A 13,285-nucleotide genomic window follows, 5' to 3' on the forward strand; every position below is an offset into this window, starting at 1 on the left:
TTGCAAGACAGCAGTATTTTTGGTGTCTAGCATTCCTGGTGCCACCAAGAGGGGGGTATGGTGTGGGAATGGGGGCACATGAGAGCCCCCAGGGAACTGGACCCCCTAGAACTGCTGACTAATGGAAGGGGAGATGACTTTGGGGCTATGGTTTTTCTCCCTTTGTGGAAGTGAGCCCTCAGGATGGGCTGGGTCTGGTGGGGAGTTGTGTACTTCACTGGGTCAGGTCTCATCATATAGGCTGGGGTTGGGAGTCGGGCAGCTCAGTTACGTGATGAGCCATGAGGTTGCCTGAAGAAATTGGGTATACGTGTATGTACACACACATATATTTTCATGTACTTATGTAGATTTTGAGATATACATAGTGTGGCAGAGCAAGTCAGAATCATGAACACCTGGGTTCCTAGCCTGTCTCTGAAAGTGTGGCTATGTGACCTTGGACAAGTCACTTAACCACTCAGTGTCCCAGGCAGTCTTCTAAGTCTATGCGTTCCAGAGAAGGGGTAGATCTGTGCTACTAGACAGAACCTCATTGTGGGGTTCATATATGTACGTATATATACATGATGGATTTCTTTGGTGTGTGTGTGTGTGTATATGTATGCTTAATTATTATTTTTGTATATGTTACGTATTTATGTATGTGTTATTTATGTGCGTATATTTACGTCTATATAAATTATGAATATATACACATGTATATTTGAACCATACCGTTATGAACCATTCAGGTCTTTTCCATAAGTGGACCACAATATGAAATACAACAAAATTATTTATCGACTGACTGAATCACCAGTGTAGTCCAAAAAGAAGCTTGTGTGAGTAAACGTAAATGCTTATGTGTAGGTATACCTATATGATATCATTTTACTTATATATTATGTATATATTTCTATCCTTTTGGTGTATTATAATAATCGTTTATATCTGTGTAACATTTTAAGGTTTGCCAATCAGTTAACATTTGATCTCGTTTGGTCTTCATAAAAATCCTGTGAGATAGGTGCTATTGTTATTCTCACGTTATATACCGATGAAGAAACTGAGGCTGAGTTTGAATGACACGCCCCAGATTACAACAGCTAGTATCTGATGGAGGTCCAACTCAGGTGTCACTGACCCTGAGTGCCAACATAACTCACTGCTCCATCTAGCTGCCTCAAATATATATGTGTCATCTGCAATGTGGGGGTGGGCAGGCTTTCTCAGAAGAGGGAATCTCACCCCAAACTCAGACTAGGTTCACTCCTGGAGGATCCTGACATCTAAAATAGGGGGTCAGGGTTTTTTTGCTCTCTCCGGCTCATTATATCCTGACTTAGGAATCCCAGGAAAAACCTCCTAACCAGAGCTTAAGTAAGGCTCATGTCTAGGGTTCTTCCTGAAAGGGGTTAACAGAGTCCCTTTTAGTAAGGCATTTAATGCACAAACCAAGGTCAAATGTTAATCATAATGAGATCTCTCACTGTCCCTGGTCACAGATCACTATCCCTATCCTCCTGGCTCATGCTTGGCCAGTAATGCAAGTCCAGCCCATCGATAGCTTATCATCATCATTCTATGCAGTTCTCAAGTGGCTACCTTTCATCTCTGAAGGCTGTTGCCCCACCATATGGCTCTGTAGTTGTCAGATGTTCATTTCTCCTCCTGTTTCCCACTCTAGTCAGTTCTAGTTCAAAGTCAGGAACAGACCATCAGTACTTGGGAAATGGTGGTAAAATCTCTGGCCAGCACATAGGCCCTTTTCCCCCTCCAAGTTTTGGTTGAATGTGCCTCTTTGGGTGTGGTAGAAGGCAGGTTACGTTCATAAAAATGTGTTTGCAATCAACTTGTGGAATAGCTCGCTCCTGGCTGCAGTGGTAAAGAGGATTTCCTCACTGGGAGTTCCCTAGACCTGTGATATCATAGGACCAGTCAAAACCAAAACCAAAAAAATACATGAATACACGTGTGTGTAGGTATGTATAAATATTTTATTTACCTACACAATATGCATACATGATGTAAATCTGTGGAATGTACGTGTGTGTCCATAGGATGAGTATATATATATATGTATATAGACATATATATATATATATATATATATATACTCATATATCTCACCTAACACTGGAAATTGTGCAGAATATTATGAGGAGATTGATGCCAGTTGATGCCAACTGATGCCAACTGGAATACCTTCCTAGTGGTGACTGTAAAGGGGCCTGCAGATCTTTGGGATAAGTGACTCACACTGAAGGGGAGATGTCTTGATGTTCTAAGAGTTCTGTGGTGACTCCTAGTTTATTTCTTTCAATTTTGTGAATTCCATGCTCTTCTTTCTTCCTCCTTTCCCTTTTTGGTTTTTCCTTTCCCTTCTCTTTTCTTGAGTGAATGGAAACATGTATTTGTCTCCCTGGAGTTTCTCATTTGTAAAATGAACTGGAGAAGGAAAAGGAAAACCACTCAAAAAGGGTCACAGAGGTTTGGACATGACCAAAACGACTCAAGGACACCAACAATGGACAGTCTACAAAGAGGACTGAATTCACAGAGCACCTGTGTTCAAATCTTGACTATGTCAATGTGACTCTGGGAATGTAACAACCTTTCTGGGTTCAGTTTCCTCATCTATAAAATTAGGAAGCTGGATGATGACAAAAGCAACTGTTTTTTAAGTCATGTTTGAGAAATGCTGTATATGTATATGTATATATATAAATATATGTGTATACATATATGTATACATGTACACACATACACACATATTACCTTACATTAGACAGGTATTGAAAGCAACTACTTGACACAAGAGATAAAATGCTGCTCCTGGAAAACCTGATTTCCACTCTGACCAAGCAGGTGTGTGACCTTGGACAAGCCATTTAATTTATTGCTACCTCAGTTTCCTTATCTGTAAAATGGAAATAAAATGGCACCTACCTCTCAGGGCGATTGTGAGGATCCAATGAGATAACACATGTAAAATGCTTATAAACCTTAAAGTATTATAGAGATGTCAGTTCTGATTATTATTCCCATCTACAAGTGGGGAAATAATCTCAGAGGGGTTATTGGATTTGCCTTTTGTAACACAGCTAGTCAATGTTCAAAGTAAGTTTTAATCCCAATTGTTTCCTGATTCTAAGTCTAGGGCTCTCCCCAAATCTGCTCCCCACTGACCTCTAAAGCAACCTTCAAGTGCTGATGTATGTGTATTCTGAGACAAAACTCTAGTAAAGAACTGATGGCTGAGTATCCAGCACATCCTAGCTTATGACTAGTCAGGACTACTCTGTTCTCAAAATCAATGGTTTGTTTATGGAACAAATAAACTGCTGAGGACCCTTAGCCCTTTATAATGGATGTTTGGGCACTACTGTGTTCTTCAAGTCTCTCCAGAACTGTTGTGTTTCTATCTGAATGTTTAGGGTGCAAATCATTGGCATTAATGACTGTCTACAAGGGCCTGTGAGAAGATTCCACAGGCCCCACAACATCAGGGGCATTATCACTCTTTAGGGGACATAGTGGAGGAGAGTAAAGGGGGCTGCATGGCCCATTGGAGAGTACATAGGATTGGGAAGTCAGAGGTCTGGGTTCTAGTCTGGGCACAATACCAACTGCCAATATGGTACTGGGCAAGCTACTTCCTACTTTTTGCATCCCACAATTTAGGGATCTGGATCAGTCTGCTTTCTAAGCTCCTTTCCATTTATAAAATTCATAGAATCATAAAATCATTGAATGTCAGAGTTGGAAGGAAAATCAGTGGTCATCATTTCTCATCTGACCAAGAATTCCTCTTCATCACTGGCAACTCTGCTTGAAGACCTTTAGTGAGGGGGGATGCCATTACCTCCCAAGTCAGTCTGTTCCACTTTTGGGGATTCTTACAGGGCAGCTAGGTCATGCAATGGATGGAGTGCCTGGCCTGGAATCAGGAATACTCCTCTTCCTGAGTTCAAATCTAGGATAGACACTAGCTATGTGACCCTGGGCAAGTCACTTAACCCTGTTTGCCTCACTTTCCTCATCTGTGAAATGAGCTGGAGAAGGAAGTGGCAAATCACTTTAGTTTCTTTGCTGAGAAAAACCCCAAATGGAGTCACCAAGAGTCAGACATGACTGAACAACAACTATTAGGGAAAATTTTCCTTGAGCTTAAATTCACCTCTCTGAAACTTCTATTCATGGTAGTTCCATCTTCTGGGGCCAAATGGAAAAAATCTAATCTTTCTTCCAACCCTCCAAACATTTGAAGATTGTCCTCATGGCAATGGAAGTCATAAAGAAGTGTTGTACACCAGTTGAAAAAAGAGGTATTTGAGGAAATATTTTAAATAATGTTCTATCAATAAACTATTCAATGTTAGCAATCTATAGCAGAATGAGAGCAGCTATGGTGTCATGGGTGGACTATTGGACTTGGAGATGAGAATGACTTGGGTTCTTATCCCACGTCTTACACTTGTTAATTGTGTGACCCATAGGCAAATCATTGATCCTCTCTCAGCATCAGTTCCCTCCTCTGTAAAGAGGGAGTAAGAATCCCTGTAGTATCTCTCTCAAAGGCTGGTTGTGAGGATCAAATGTAATAATGCATATACAATATTGCGTATTCATTTTGTTATTGGCGACCCCTAGTCTTGTCGATCCTGACTCCCTCTCTCTGTCTCTTCTGTGTCTGTCTCTCTCTGTATGTCTCTGTCTCTGTCTCTTTCCCCATCTCTGTCTTTCCCTATCACCATCTCTCTGTCTCTATGTCTCTGTCTCTGCCTCTCCTAGAATAGTTGAGTAGTCATTCAAAAGCCATAGGTGGTCCAAGGATGAAGATTCTCTACTCTCAGGGTCCTCTCAGTACATAACCCCAGTGCTAGTCCCTTCTTGGACTCCAGAAGCTTCATCTTCCACAAAGAAGGACCAACTTAGTAATTCCCAAGGCACCTAAATACGCTTGGGCACTTCAGGAACAAAGCATCTCGTGGAGTCGAGGAGGATGCTAGTATGATATAAATGCAGCAAAACTGTTAAATAATAAGCAGGAGATTATTTCTCTCACACGTGCTCTATCCTCCCTCCCCCAGCAATGGTCATTGGAAAGCAGTGAGTTGTCCTGGGAAGAGTGGGGATAGAGTGCTGGACATAGAAGCAGGCTGAACTGGGGTCAGACTCCCTCCAACATAATGTGACCCTGGGCAAATCACAGATCCTCTCTGGGTCTTAACTTCTGTAAAATAGAGATAAAGAAGTATTTCCTTATGGGTCGTTTTGAGGGACAAATGAAATAATGTACATAAAATTGGTTACAAGTCTCAAATCCCTTTATAAATGAGAGCTGTTGATAGCATTATTAGATGTACTTATAACCCCTACTGAAGAATTATCATATTTAGTTCTTTAAATAAATCACTAGGAAGGGACCAAAGATTCTATACAGCTAGAGTACCTCTAACTCAGATGTAAGGGAAGAAGGATGGGGTCCCCACTCAACTCAGTTGATACAGTTAGAGTAAGGCCCAAGCTATCACAAAACATTAATGAGGTATCTTCTTAGAGCATGTAACCAAGATTGCTATACCTCTATTAATTCAAAGGTAGGAGAAATCACTATTGACCGTGACAGTCAAGGAAGTTTCCAGAGAAGATTGGAGTTCAGGTAAACACTTGGAGTCAACAAACATGGGTTTTAGCTAACTAGTTGTGTGAATTTGGGTAAGTCCCTCAGTCACATTGAGCTTCAGGGAAATGGGGATTGCTTTCCACTCTACTCATTTCAAAAGGCTGTTGTGGGCAACCCATTAAATAATGGCTGTAGAAGTGCTCAAAGTATAGAAAGTGTTGGATGACTCCAAAAGACTTTGAAGCATGATAATTGTTGAAAGATGAAGATTGGAACACACATGGGAGAGAATGCTGTGAAGTTGGAAGACCATTCTCTGATGCTAGTGGTGTTGTGTAAACATGAGAGAAGTAGAACATTCTGAAATTCATTTTCTGCTGATGTTTTACTGGAAGTCTGCGTTCTTATTTTAAAATCATTTTTGTATGTTGTTATTTTTCAGTTTTCCAGCAGAAGATGTTTCTCTGATAATGTGTCATGGAGGAGGATGTCCTTCAGGGTGTGAGATGAGTAGAGATAATACAATGGACATGATTGGAAAGGGAAAGAATGCATGGGATGTCCTGCATAGGACTCAACTAGTTGCCAAAGTCAGGCTACCAGGAGCCAGATTTATTACCTACTCAGGTGCCTTGTGAGCCCCTGTGCCTCCCCACCATTGATATTAGTCCTATTCTCCCATTTTATAGATGAGGAAATTACCCTCTAAAGCCACCATAATTGGAATTTGAGAAATGGTTGGCATTTTGGTATTTGTTCAGCAGGACAAACATTTCCTTGGAGCCATGAGAGCTGAACTTGAGACGTGTTTGGGAGTTTTAAAATACACACACACACACACACACACACACACACACACACACACACACACACATTGAATGAGAAAACTGAGAACCATAAGTTGGGGGGGTAGGATCTCCAACTTTATCCAGGACTTAATGATCCAAACTGGAAAGTACTAGCATCAGTGGCACAAAAGTACTGACAGAAGAAACCTAAAGGAAAACAAAAGAGGACAAAACAAAAGCAGAGAAAGGGAAGACTGACTTGTACTCTTTAAACTCTGCAGGAACCTTTTAACAAAGGACTCAGGGAGAAGCTACAATGTGTCCTCCCTACTTTAAGGACTGAGAGAAGTTCTTAGTTATCCTTCCTCCTACGTATTCAGTAAGATATTCTAATATAACCTGCTTGAATCTTTTCTGTCTTGAATTTTTTCTTTCTTACTCTCTAAACCTAAATGTTTCCTATATTCTGATCTTTCCTCAAATACAGACAATATAAGAATTAGTTGGTGTGATGTATAAAAAGTTTGAGAAACAGTTTCTGGGTAGTTAATCATTTTATTAATCATACTAGCAGATAATTAATAAAAGGGGTTGGTGGCACTTTCAAATGCCAAAGACCCTTCATGGAAACCATTTAACTCACATACCCTTAGTAGAGTAGATGTTCTTGACAGTGGCAATCAATTCTGATTGGTTAACAAGTTACAAGAGAACTAATATTATAGTGAGAAACAGGGTTATTTTAATGAGGGTCTGACAGACATGACTCTGATCACCCAGTCTTGGTCAAAAAGATTTATCTATATCCAAATCACCCTGTCTAGGGTAATCTTGACAAAAGGGGAATCCACTTCTATCCAAACCTGTTTGAATAAAACACAATGGGCCAGAATCCATCAATTCAATAAAACTAAATTTTCTTTGCCTTTTGAACAGATCTGAGTTTTCCCAATGGGGTATATCTGCCCAAGAGTGTATATCTTTATCAGCACTGCCCTTCAAAGACTCATTAAATAGCCTACAGGGAATGAGGAAATAGAAGGGAGGGGGAGCCTTGTTCCTAATTCAATAATTGGTTTTTACTATAAGAGAGAAATAATAATTTATCTCAGAAGGTAAAAAAAAATTTATATTAGAAAATAGCACAAAATCATTGTCTGAATGTTAGGAATTGTCCCTACTGGGGACTCTGAGAAATTATGATTGTGCTACTAGTTTTTTTTTTTTTTTCTGATGAAAAGTCCATAAAATAGCAGAGGAGGAGACCATAAGGACATGAGGGCACTCACATTGTCCCTAGATTTACAGTGTGAGCTAACTTGTAACAGGGGTGGATAGTAAAATCTCCAGGGAGAGTGGAGGTAGGGAGCAGAGGGCTGTGGCTTAAGAGAAAATAGTACCTTAAACAACCTCCCAGGAAGGAGATAGGAAAGGCCCGGGAATTGAGGAAGAAGCAAGAAAACTTGAATACAGACCTTACACTCCACAGTGACACCCAGTGGTGTTATACTGTACAGAATAATTTTAGATCCTCAACCCCATAGTCTCTTGTTAGACTTAGCCTCTTATTATACAGCCCGCCAAGATCTCTCGTTTTAACGAACAGTTATTAAATACCTATTATGAGAGTAGGGTAGTGAAGTGAGTGACAATATACTGTTGTGAATGGACAGCTGGCCTTAGAACTAAGGAGGCTTGGGTTCAAGTCCTATTTCTGACACATGCTGACTGTGTGACCCTGGGTGAGTCATCTAAAGTTATCTCTGCCAGCTCATTGTTGACTTTGAAAAACGCAAATTGACATTATCTATATTGCATAGTATTATTATTTATTTTGTTAAATTTTTCTTAGTTAAATTTTCATCTGATTCCTTCCTGCACATCTTTTGTAGGTGGCTATGGGAAGCTGTGAATTTAGTGCCCATGCTCTAGGCAATTTTGTTTTTTTTTCCTTTTTAAAATTTATTTATTTTAGTTTTCAACATTCATTTCCACAAGATTTAGAGTTCCAAATTTTCTCCGCATTTCTCCCCCCCCACCCCAAGACACTGTGCATTCTGAATACCCCTTCCCCCAATCTACCCTCCCTTCTCTCACACCCCTCCCTTCCCTTATCCCCATTTTCTCTGTTTTCTTGCAGGGCAAGATAGATTTCTATACCCCATTACCTGTATTTCTTATTTTCCAGTTGAATGAAAAATAATTCTCAACATTTGTTTCTAAAACTTTGAGTTCCAACTTCTCTCCCTTTCTCCTTCCCCACCCATCCCCACTGTGAAGGTAAGCAGTTCAATATAGGCTATACATGTGTAGTTATGCAAAAGACTTCCATAATAGTAATGTTATGAAAGACTAACTATATTTCCTTCCATCCTATCCTGTCCCCCATTATTCTATTCTCTCTTTTGACCTTGTCCCTCCCCAAAAGTGTTTACTTCTAATTACTCCCTCCTCCCATTTGCCCACCCTTCTATCATTACCCCACTTATCTCCTTCTCCCCTGTAGTGTAAGATAGTGTAAGATAGATTTTCATACCAAATTGAGTGTGCATGTTATTCCCTCCTTAAGCCAAATGTGATGAGAGTAAGCTTCACTTTTTCCTTCTCACTTCCCCCTTTTCTCCTCCATGGAAAAAGCTTTTTATTGCCTCTTTTATGAGAGGTGATTTGCCCTATTCTATTTCTCCCTTTCTCCTCCCAATATATTCCTCTCTCACCCCTTAATTTTATTTTTTTAGATATCATCCCTTGCTATTCAACTCACCCTGTGCCCTCTGTCTATATGTATATAATCCCTCCAAATACCCAAATACTGAGAAAAGTCTCAAGAGTTACAAATATTATCTTTCCATGTTGGAATGTAAACAGTTCAACTTTGGTAAGTCCCTCATGATATCTCTTTCCTGTTTACCTTTTCATGCTTCTCTTGATTCTGGGTCTTTTCATAAAAAATACTTGAAAGTCCTCTATTTCATTGAGTGACCACTTTTTCCCCTGAAGTATTGTACTCAGTTTTGCTGGGTAGGTAATTCTTGGTCTTAATCCTAGTTCCTCTGACTTCTGAAATATCATATTCCAAGCCCTTTGATCCCTTAATGTAGAAGTTGCCAGATCTTGTGTTATCCTGATTGTTTCCACAATACTCAAATTGTTTCTTTCTGGCTGCTTGCAATATTTTCTCCTTGACCTGGAATTCTGAAATCTGACTACAATATTCCTGGAAATTTTTCTTTTCGAATCTCTTTCATGAGGTGATCAGTGTATTCTTTCAATATTTATTTTGCCCTCTGGTTCTAGAATATCAGGGCAGTTTTCCTTGATAATTTCATGAAAGATGATATCTAGGCTCTTTTTTCCATCATGGCTTTCAGGTAGCACCATATTTTTTAAATTGTCTCTCCTGGATCTGTTTTCCAGGTCAGTTGTTTTTTCCAAAGAGATATTTCACATTGTCTTCAATTTTTTCATTCTTTTGGTTTTGGTTTGTAATTTCTTGGTTTCTCATAATGTCATTAGCTTCCATCTGCTCCATTGTAATTTTCAAAGAACTATTTTCTTCAGTGAGCTTTTGAACCTCCTTTTCCATTTGGCTAATTCTGATTTTTAAAGCATTTTTTCTACTCATTGAATTTTTGGACCTTTTTTGCCGTTTGGGTTAGTCTATTTTTAAAGGTGTTATTTTCTTCAGCATTTTTTGGATCTCCTTAAGCAAATAGCTGCCTTGCTTTTCACAATTTTCTTGCATTACTCTCATTTCTCTTCCCAATTTTTCCTCCACCTCTCTTATTTGATTTTCAAAATCTTTTTTGAGCTCTTCCATGACCTGAGACCATTGCAAATTTATTTTGGAGCTTTTGGATAAAGAAGTCTTGACTTTGATGTCTTCCTCTAATGATATGTTTTGTTCTGCCTCATCTGAAAGGATGGAGGAAAATCCCTATTCACCAAGAAAGTAATCTTCTATGGTCTTATTCCCCCCCCCCCCTTTTTTGGGCATTTTTCTAGCCAGTTACTTGACTTCTGAGTCCTTTGTCAAGTGGAGGGTATACTTTAGGCACTTATAAGTTCTCAGTTTCTCCAAGGTGGCACAATCAAGGGAGAGGAGTATACTCCTCTCCTGGCCTGTGCTCTGGTCTGGGAGCAACCACAAGTATTCCTTTCTGCTCAGGATCTGCTAGTAGGCTTCCCTCTCCTCAATGCCTCCAGCTCCACCAGCCAATGCTCCTACTCACTCTCCAGGGCTGCCACTCAGGTCTGAGATTCAGATCAGGGGCTTGATTCTTCCAGGGGTTTTAGGCTGAGAACTCGAAAAATGAATGCTGCTGCCTCAGCAACTGCTGCCGCCCTGAGTCCAGGGCTAGAGGAGGACCCTGCTCCCTTCTCACCCAGGTGAAAGAGTTTCTTCACTGACCTTTGAAGCTATCTTGGGCATTTGTGGGGTAAGAAATCTCAGAACTGCAGCTGCTACCCGGGTTTCTGCCTGCTCCAGTCCTGCACCACGTGAACAAGGCCAGACTGTGCTCTTCTCTGAGTCATGTGCGATGGACCCTCAGGGCTGCCTTGGGCTGGAAATCTCTTTTACTCTGTTGTTTTGTGACTTCTGTTGCTCTAGCATTTGTTTAGAGTCATTTTTACAGGTATTTTATGAGTTTTGAGTGTAGATCTAGGAGCAGGTCCATCCTTCTACTCTGCCATCTTCGCTCCTCACCCTCTCTAGGCAATTTTCTAAGACTCTTAAGTTGCAGTGAAACCATCAACCTGAATTTGTAGAAGTCCACCCATCTAGATGTTCCCTATGTCAGGGAAATTATAGATCCAATCCCTGTTCTTATTTATGTATCAAGCACTGTTCATTGTACATAGTACAATTTACTGTACATTGAAGATAAAAAATAAAAACTAAACCAAACCAAATCTTTTCTAAGTTGGGACTGAATCCTAGTTTCTTGACTTAATATCCAGTGTCCCATCCATCCATCACACTATTTATTCATTACTAAAAATTGTCTCCTAAAGACAAGATGATTTTCTGGGACTGTACTATATTCACTTGAAAAAACACAGAATCTAAACTACCCCAAAATCCTTCCAGTCAGGTTCACTGCTAGTAGAGACTCACCTTTGCCATTTTCTGTTTGTGAAGTTTTCTTAACGTACTGCAAACTCCCTTTAACTTAAAATACAGGGATATTCAGACCTCTTTAAAGAAGGAGAGAGGGCACATTCAGAGCAGGTTCTCATCCCATCTGAATATTCATTTGCCTAAGCAATGCTTTAATACACTGCACTAAATTTTTGTAGGAGGAAAACAGTTTGATTTTTGTAGTCTGGGAATTTTGTGACTCCTTAACTCTTTCTCCAGCCATGTACCGCACCATTCTCTACATTCCCCAGACACTAACAGGCATCAACTTTAACCTCATTGCGTCACTTTGGCTATGCATGAGATCCTACTCTTGTCTGAGAGGTCATTCTGCTGAAGGCTGGAGAGAGGGAGGAAGGAAGGGGAGAGTATAAGGGAAATGTCAGGGAAGAGACCCAGAGAGAAAGAGGAAAGCTGTATTTCCTGGCCATTTTGACAAACACTGATTGAGAATTTATTGCACGCATGAGATTTTACTAGATATCACAGGAAATACAAAGGTAAGTAAAACACGAAAGTAAGTAAAAAATGACCTCTGCTTTGAGGAACTTACACTTTGGGGGAAAGACAAGATCTGTACTGAATAACTATGTATAGTGACAAGTTCAATGTAAGTGGTTAATTCAAAGTGATGAAGGAGTTGAGAGGAGTGATGAGTTCTTTCATAGAAGATTGTCAGTTTGCTTCCTGAAGTTGGGAGAAGAGGTGGGGATAGAGTGGTGCATTGGAGAGATGAGTAAAAATCGGGACATATTAATGGAGAGTGGTGTTCCAGGGTAAGGTCAGGGAGAATTTTTTGATAGACCAACAGCTGTTGGTGGGAGGCTTTATGATAACTTGAAAGATGGAATAGGGCAGAATTCTGGGAATAAGGTTAGAGGAAGGAACTGGGTGATCTATCATGAAATGAGGAGTTTTTTGCCTGGAAAGAACAGAAGGAAAGCCCCAAATGCATGAAACTTTAACTTATTATCATATATCCATACGTTTGGTCACCCTGTCTCATCAACCCACTCCTTCCCTCACTATCCTAGAACCTTCTTTTTAAAAGAGACCAGAAAAATTCAGGAAATGTTTGATTCAGATAAATAGCATGAAACCAAACCAGATTATCATTTTTATATAATACAGTAGAATATACGCTAAACTGGGGGATTGCGGTAGGACTCAGGTCACTTCATTAGTCCCCAACCTAGTCTCTTTCAGATTAGAATTTAACTAGCTCGTCTTACCTTCCTTCTTTTATATACCACCTTAATGGATTTTCTAATACCTAACTGAGGGACACTACTATTCTCTTTTTTTCACATATCCACTCCCTGTACCAGGCTAACTCTCCCAACTACCATTGGCAGTGACAAGTTCGGTCACCAGAGAGTGACTTTCTTTTCCTACTCAGGGTTCTGTCAAAAGGTAACTATGAGGGGCCAGGTAGGTGGTATAGTGCACAGAGTGTCAGGTCTGGAGTCAGGAAGACTCATTTTCCTAAGTTAAAATCTGTCCTCAGACACTTACTAGCTCTGTGACCCTGGGTGAGTCACTTAACTCTGCCTCATTTTCCTCATCTGTAAAATGAGATACAGAAGGAAATGACAAACTAGTCCAGTATCTTTGGCAAGAAGCTCCTAAGGGGGTCAGGAAGAGTGGGACATGACTGAAAAAAAAATAGTTCACAGAATCACAGAATTTGTGAACTGGAAGGAGGACCTTACCAGCTATGTAGTCTGACCCACACAGAAAGTA

General features: G+C 40.1%; 1 protein-coding gene across 4 annotated transcripts in view; it reads left to right on the top strand.

Moving 5' to 3' along the window:
* The window catches only part of LOC140497524 (oxytocin receptor-like), a 232,729-nt gene that overhangs the window by 58,957 nt on the left and 160,487 nt on the right, over positions 1-13,285 (top strand). The window contains exon 1 of one of the 4 annotated variants that reach the window (XM_072598600.1): positions 11,871-12,042. The exons of the other annotated variants lie outside the window; for them this stretch is intronic. The gene's annotated coding sequence lies outside the window, so the exon portion shown is untranslated. Of the gene's footprint in view, positions 1-11,870; positions 12,043-13,285 lie in introns of those variants that run through there. 4 annotated transcript variants of the gene reach the window in all.

This window comes from Notamacropus eugenii, chromosome 3 (genome assembly GCF_028372415.1).
Source record: "Notamacropus eugenii isolate mMacEug1 chromosome 3, mMacEug1.pri_v2, whole genome shotgun sequence".
Classification (NCBI taxonomy): domain Eukaryota; kingdom Metazoa; phylum Chordata; class Mammalia; order Diprotodontia; family Macropodidae; genus Notamacropus; species Notamacropus eugenii.